At 35.8% G+C, this 8,319-nt stretch overlaps 2 pseudogenes; both read left to right on the top strand.

Moving 5' to 3' along the window:
* Positions 1–3,101, top strand: part of LOC107694059 (putative methyltransferase DDB_G0268948) — a 4,633-nt pseudogene extending 1,532 nt beyond the window's left edge.
* A 277-nt stretch (positions 3,102–3,378) lies between these two features.
* LOC107694060 (NEDD8-conjugating enzyme UBE2F-like) overlaps positions 3,379–8,319 on the top strand; it is a 14,553-nt pseudogene continuing 9,612 nt past the window's right edge.

Below are 8,319 nucleotides of genomic sequence, written 5' to 3'. Positions count from 1 at the left end.
TTCACTGCATTGAGGGGCAAATGGACGGGGCCATGTACTGTAAAATCTTGGACGAGAACCTCCTTCTCTCAGCCAGAACACTGAAATTAAGAACACTGCTCCACCCTGGTGGTTATCAGCTCTGCCTGCTCCGCCCTAGTGGTCATAAGCTCCATCTTGGTGGTCTTCAGCTCTACCTACTCTGCCCTGGTGGCCTTCTGCTCTGCCGACTCTTCCCTGGCTTCCTGACCTGTCGGCTCTTCCATGGCTTTCTGCTCCGCCGGATCCGCCCTGGCTCCCTGCTCTGCCTCAGTCTCCAGGTCCTCCACCTCCACATGGACCTGGCCCTCCATCCCTCCCCCTCTTCCGCCTCAGCTCTACCACACTCCTGGACTGTTATTTTGTTTTTGGAGCATCTGCAAGCCTCAAGGAGGGGTTCTGTCACGAATCTGGTCCTTGCTATTCGCCATCAGAGGGTGTCTCCTCCTCAGGAACTCATAGATAAAGTGCTGAACTTCCTTCGAAAAAGAGTATGTGAGACATTTGTTCGAAAAGCTTTTGTCAGTATGACTCAGCATTTCATATAAAGGTTTTGTCTTTATTGAGGCTTAACTATAGAAAAGAATCTGTGAAAACCAGTGTATCAAAGCTGAATCATTGCTTAGCTTGCGAAACACTGACCCTGTTACAGACATCCAACCTATCTCAGAAGGTCAGGGAGTCTCCCGCATTTTGAAAGTAGCTCCCTGATGCCTGCAAATTGTAGGCTACAAATCATGCATGCGAGAGAGAATCCTTGTTTCCACCTCGTATTAAGAAGTGCTTTCGGTGATCCGATCACAAATGGTCAGTTAAAACACATTACCGTTTATCATGCGTTTCAAATGCGTCTCCTTTGACCGCTTGCGTTCGGATTTCCTATTATTTCGTCACATTTTAACTTAAGCTCAAGAATACTATGAATGAACTCGTGTTATGCGGCTCACGTGAATGAATATAATATATTATTTATTCACATTCAAGGTTGCATTTAGCCTACTGCATTAATGAAATATAAAAAATAGTAGCCTATATATATATATATATATATATATATATATATAACTTTTGTCATTTGTACCCTCATGTCTGAAACCTGCATGATTGATTGATTATTTTGAAGTTGAACACAAAATGCCAGATTTTTCCGATCGTATGACTTCAGAAGACGGTCAACATTGATATTACAAAAATAAATTATTTTGATATTTTTGCAGCTTAACTCTAATGTCTTGCATGCAAAAGAGCAGCCTGGGTTATGTGAAAAGAAAGACAATATGATTTAGAACAAAATGGGGGTGAATGAATGATGACAGAATTTTAAGTATCCCTTTAAGTCTTTAGATTCACATTGAAGTCATCTGTTTAAAACACACCAACACAAAAGTTTTGTGTTTACCTCTATGAACAGATCCAGGGCTATATTGATCTGACAGTGGATGTGGGCTGTGGATCAGGACAGGGCACTGAGCTGCTGGTCCTCATTTTGACACTATGTGGTCAGGATAGATATCAGTCCAGCTCAACTGGATATAGCTAGTGTCAAAGATCATGCACCAAATATTTGTTACAGGTATACAACAACTACATAAACACCTATAAGAAAGCATGATAATACTGTGGTATATTTTATATTTTGGTTATTTTTAGTTAGCGAATGTTCATGATTAAACCTCATGAAAGTGTGTCCAGGTCACATTCAACCCATCATGAATGAATGAATGAATGAATGAATACAAAAATAAATATCATGGCTTTCTTGTGCATAAATGCACTTATATATATATATATATATAGAGAGAGAGAGAGATATACGTATTATTATTATTTTTTTTTTGTATTCATTTCTTCTTTTTTTTCTTATCTTGTTTTTATTCCCACTACAATTTATACTCAAATTATAACTCTGTTTATCTCACTCCATTAGAGTGAGCCCAGCAGAGGAGTTGCCCTTTGAGGATTATGTAGTCGACTTGGTTATATCCATGTCAGCCGCTCACTGGTTTGACCATCCTGCAGGAGGCAGACAGGATTTTGAGCCCAGGAAGCTGCCTCGCTCTTCTCAGCTACTCCATTGATTTTCAATTGGAATATGCAGAAAGCACCTCCTGCATTATAAATACTTGATATGAGACAACCAGTGTGATTGAATGGTAGTCTAGCACTAGAAATCTTCAGTGTAAATTATGATTTTTGATTCACAGTTCTATGCAGCCCTACACCCTTTTCGGAAAGCTTACTGTATATAGGATCCAGTTCCGTCCTAGTCTACAAGAAGATCTATGACTCTGTCACATACGATGATAAAGAGTGGTAAGTGTATTATATATATATATATATGTGTGTGTGCGTCTAACAGGGTAAAAATAAAATCCTGTCAAAAAGTCTGCAAATAAATAAATGTAAAAGACCACTTTTAAATATATATCTTAACAATATGAGGAAAAATATAATATAAATAAATATAATGCTATAATACTTAAAAGACTAAACTTTAATCATGCAAAAAATATATATATATATTTTATAGATTCAAACTGAAATGTCTGTATTTGTTTTCACAGGCACGAATGTCTGAGGTGTCGGATGATTATGCCACTGTCAAGGTTTATTGGCTTGATTGAAACCTTCTATACCTATTAAGGTTTCCTGGAGAAGGATCCTGTTGAGGCCAAGAGACTGTCTCAGACCATCACAGACAGGTAAAACAGACAATCTCAGCTCATAAATCATCTTTAGGGAAAATCATGCTCTGAAAGAAGCAATAGTCAATGGATTTGCTTGAGTGTAATGCATTTAATTAAATTTACATTCATAAGATGATCAGGAGTGGTGTGAAAATCTAAATAATCAAGTAAACACAAGATCTTTTTTTTTATTAATTCACGTATTTCTGAAAGTTTAATAGGCCCTATATAATAAAATGTTAATGATTGTAATTTTTTAAATTATATTATTTCATTTTTATTATTCTACTTTTTTTCAGGTTGTTGGAAGCAATGGGGGCCTCTTCAAATGACACAGAAGTAACAGTGGTAATGAATTATTTCTATTTATTAGCTTCTAAACCACAGAAATCCTAAATTGATTTTTCAAACCCTCAGACCCCTGTCTGTTTAAAAAAAAAAAAGCATTTGTGTTGTAGGCTATTTCTGTTCTCTACCTTTTGAACAACAATAATAAACAATAATAACATTAAACTTGGATTTATGATGTCATGAGTTTAATGTTTCTATGAGCACGACAACAAATAATGAGCTATAGTGCTCTTAGTGGCTCATTTAGCCGTGCACAAAAAGGGCGGAATTTGTATTTGTGGCGTTGATTCCATACGGACTTCTTATTAAACGAACGAAACAACTTCCGGCTTCTAAACCGCTCAGGCAGCGGAAATCATTCAACTCAGCGAAACTAATCTGCGCAGCATTCTACTCAATTCTATTTCTTGTAACGACATTTAACGTATTTTATTTAGAAGTATTTAGGTGGAAACCGTGTGAAATTCAGTTTGACTATCCTGATTATGGTGTAAACGGGGCAGTTCAGTGACAGCGGCAGGTAAGTGTAATATTGATAGCAGCCGAGTTATTTTATATTTTTAGAGTTGTGTTATGAAAGTAAAGATCTTTTAACCTCTATATTTCAGCATACAACAATATATTCATTTCAGTTTCGGTATAAATAATGCACTGTGTGATGGGAATCAAAGTGTCACTGCTCATGAACATGTTAGCACAGTAACGGCTCAAACCAAACCGGTGACTGATGATTATGAAACTTTGTATTTCATAACATCTGCATCTGATACGCTCATTGTAGTCTCTACAATATAGAAATTGGTTAAGAGTTTTAATAATCCCGTACAGAAAGTGCTGCAGCGGTAACGTTAGCAGGGTATAGTAACAGATGGTAATACCATGGTACACTGATTTATACAGTTGTACTGACAGATTACCATATTCCTATAACGTTACCATGGTATTTACATGGTATTCCAAGGTACTTAAAAGTGCATGCTTATAAAACATGTTATTACCATTGTACACGTCCACAAAATGTTTGTGTTTGTAGTACATAATATTAGTGATATGCTCTTACTGTGAAACCATTTAACCAAAACATGGTAATACCATGGTACTTTGTGCTCAATTAAAGTTGTATACTTTTGTAAGAAGGTAGTAAAATACTTGGCAAGTATAATATCAGTCAGTATAAAATAACTGTTGTATGCTTCATGTGAACTCCAGAGTGGTTTGCAATTGGTTTAAAAGCAATCTGTTCTTAATCAAGGAAGTAAACTGCCATTGATGACATATAGTTTGCATGATCTTTGCATGCACACTTTTATAATAATTCATTTCCAATACAGTAGCTGCTTGTTTCAGAAAACCACAAGTAAACCTGAATAAATTATGATTGATGTACACACTTCAGCAGTGCACTCCTGTTATTGTTTCTCTGTGGTTTGTCAAAATCTATTTTTCTACATTGTATTCTTGCTGTTTTCAAAACAGACCCCAAACAGAAAAGAAAAAATATTCAGAAAAGTTCATGCCTAATTCGTGACACAACAACAATACATGCCTATTGAGTTTGAGGAACTTATTAAAATAATTTAAAAGGAAAACAGTATGTTATTTTTTTAAAAATGACTCCCTTTAATAATTTAGTACCTGATGTATTTTGGCTAAAATGATTAAAATCATTAAATGATACCATATTAAAGGTACAGATTTTACAGAAATATATACAGATTTGGGGTCTCTAGCTAGTTTTTATTATTTTGTAATTTCACTTCAATTTAAGTTAAAGTTTTAGTATTTTTGTGTTTCTTTCTCTTAATTTTTTTAATGTCTACATAGTTTTTCTTAATTTTTATTTCAGTTTTAGTTATTTTAGTACATCAAGTTACTAAATTAAAATGAGAAATTAGATTTTTTTTTTCATTTTATTTAATTCAGTTAACATTTATTTTATTTCAAGTAACAACATTTTTTTGTTTGTTTTTGTATAATAACCCATCATTGTGTGTGTTTGTGTTCCTCAGAGGTGTGTGAGAGTGTGTATGTTGGTCTGCTGGTATGCTGACGTTAGCCAGTAAGCTGAAAAGGGAGGAGGGCGTGAGGGCCGGCCGGACCCTTGCACGCTCCAACGATGCCTGTCATAGAGTGTCCATCAGAGATCGACTGCTCATCAAAGGTACCAATCACTGACCAAACACTCCTTCTGCCTGCTTGGATCATGACACTAGAGCAGTGGTTTGCGCCTAGTGGTTCAAAACCAATTTTTTTTATGCCTGTTCAGATAGGGTCACGGATAAATTAGGCATGGATGGTTTGTGTGACATGACTTTATCCACAAAAAACTTTATAACAAAACATTAAAGGGATTGTTCAACCAAAAATGAAAATTCTGTCATTTACTCACCCTCAAGTTGTTCCAAACCTGTATGAACACATACAGGTTTCTTCTGCTGAACACAAAAAAAGATGTTTTGAAGAATCTGTCTAACCTAACAGTTCATGATCCCCATTGACTTCCATAATATTATTTTTTCCATGCTATGAAAGTCAGTGGAGACCATCAACTGTTTGATATCTATCTATCTATCTATCTATTAGGGCTGCACGATTAATCGAAATTAAATCGCAAAGGTGATAAATCGCGATTAGGCAGAAGCTGCGATTGTCATGCGTATCTTTCAGTGAAGCACGGTTCTGTGATCAGTAGTAAATCTCCATCTGAAGGCCAGAGGGCGCTCTCGCGCTGAAACTCCAAATACGCCTCGCAAAAGAAATTCAGGAAATCCCTCTTGCTGTTGCTAAATAAACAGAAGATTTAACTGCTTTCATTGATTCAACTTGACTAATAAACACATGACTACGACAATATATGGTTTATCTGAGTTCGTCTTATTGTAATTTTTATTATAATAAAGTATATAATAATGCAATGCTAATCAACATAACCTTTATCACTGCGTAGAATACTATGAAATATGTTGCGTGCCTTATTCTGTGTAAGAAGCCACATCATCTCGCTTTCAGATGGAGCAGCATTTACTACACAGAGCCGTAGTTCACTGACAAGCTACGCACACAGCTTTCATAATCGCAGAATGATTTCTTTGATTTTATTATCACGCGATTAAGTGAGTTTGGAGTAAAAACATGTTATTAAATGTGGTATTTTCACGTGCTTTCAGATGGAGCAGCATTTACTACACAGAGCCGTAGTTCACTGACAAGCTACGCAAAATCGCGTTCATAATCGCAGACGATATAATCGCGTGATAATAAAATCAAAGAAATCATTCTGCGATTATGAAAGCTGTGTGCGTAGCTTGTCAGTGAACTACGGCTCTGTGTAGTAAATGCTGCTCCATCTGAAAGCACGTGATGGAGATTTACTACTGATCACAGAACCGGCTTTACTGATAAGATGCGCATGACACTCGCATTCGATTAATCATGCAGCCCTTTTATCTATCTATCTATCTATCTATCTATCTATCTATCTATCTATCCGTTCTGTTTATCTTTTTGTCTATCTATCATGATTTAACACATTATAATTGGATCATGAATTACACACTGCCAAACTCTTTTGAAAGATTAGAGCAGGTCTGATTTCAGAGAGCGTGATGAGTGGAGTTGTGTTGTGCAGTGACTGTCTGCAGGGAGTTGCGGTGCCAGTAAACTGGTGTAAGGTGATGGGATGCAGGCCAGATCAGGAGAGCAGTAGATTCTATTTATAACAGACTGAGAGGAGCAGTCTGTATGCCATTACCAGCAGCTTAAAAAGCCATTCCCACCCACAGTCAAACACTCAGGCTATTTTCTGAATCAGTGAGGCCATTGGATCCGCTCCAACTCAACATTTAGAGATGGCACCGTGATAAAGCATGTGGCCTTATATAGCTAGATAGAACTGTGTCTTGTATCTGTGTTTCACAGTCCATAATTCCAATAATAAACAAATTCAGAGATGAATAAAAGAATATGTCATTCTAGGGATGCACGAAATTGGATTTTTGTCGATTTCTGATATGCCGATGTTTTTCAACTCATTTTAGCCGATAGCTGATGCCGACACCGATATATTTCCTTTTGTTTGGAAACAACACCAAATCTCTCCTGTGCAGCGATTATAAACAAATTATTTTTAATTTTGGTTAGTTTTTAACAAAAAACTTACTTGTTATAATTAAATAAACAATAATTAAGTTATTTTATAATGAGAGTCCATTGAAAGCTTTGAAAATAACTATAAATCAACTAAAAATCAATCACTGCAGTTTTTTTCTTCAGACAGTTGCAGTGGTAACCTTAATATTTTATTTGAAGATTTAACATTTGTAGATGGTCTAAAGCGAAAGAGCTGTAAAAATTCTGAAAAAACTTTTATAGCTCCTTGTATTTAAGTTTTCATAATCTGATTGAAAAAAATTATATATTACACATTAATGAATAAATATGAATGATGAAATATGTATATATATAACTATTTATTATACAAGTCTCATGTTTGTGTTTTTTTTTAGTCATGTAAGCTATAGATTCTGACCTTTAAATCAAAACATACTCGTGATATTATGACATCAATTACTGATTTATTTAATCAGAAACACAATGTTATTTGTTTTTTACTTTCATTTTATTACAAGTAGGCCAACAGCTCCCCCTAAATAAATAAAAGGCCTTACCGGACGGGCATTAGGACCCGGGGGGAAGCTGCCACTGCCACTGCTGCACATGCTTGTGACTGTTGACTCTTGCACATCAGACATACCATTCTCTACTTGTATTCTCAAATTAAATGTAGCGATCCAAAACAGTGAATCTAATCACCATTCAGGCAAAAGTTTGCTTCAAGAATGACCACACCTCTGACGTGATCTTATTGCCAGCACACCCTGAACACATGCGAGCTATTCATCTTGACGCATATCAGCATAATTTTTCATATCGGGTTGATGCCGATGTTTGCTGATTTTAACCCATTATCGTCTGATTTCGATAACGTTCCGATAATATTGTGCATCCCTATATCATTCTACAAAAAATCTGTTCATATGCTGGTTTGTAAAAGTTGGTTTTATAAGTGTCTTTGTTACCCATCAATACTGAACACTCATGGCATGCTTTGATTTGTGTTTACAGAGGTTGCAGAACTTGAGGCCAACCTTCCAAGTGAGTATGTTCAGGTAATTTTTTTGCAATTTAAGTGTGTATATATATATATATATATATATATATATGTGTGTGTGTGTGTGTGTGTGTGTGTGTGTGTGACCCTGTA

This window comes from Sinocyclocheilus anshuiensis, unplaced genomic scaffold (assembly GCF_001515605.1).
Source record: "Sinocyclocheilus anshuiensis isolate Anshui unplaced genomic scaffold, SAMN03320099.WGS_v1.1 scaffold2652, whole genome shotgun sequence".
NCBI lineage: Eukaryota > Metazoa > Chordata > Actinopteri > Cypriniformes > Cyprinidae > Sinocyclocheilus > Sinocyclocheilus anshuiensis.
The sequence above is the reverse complement of the archived record's forward strand: the minus strand, read 5'-3'. Positions and strand labels throughout refer to the sequence as shown.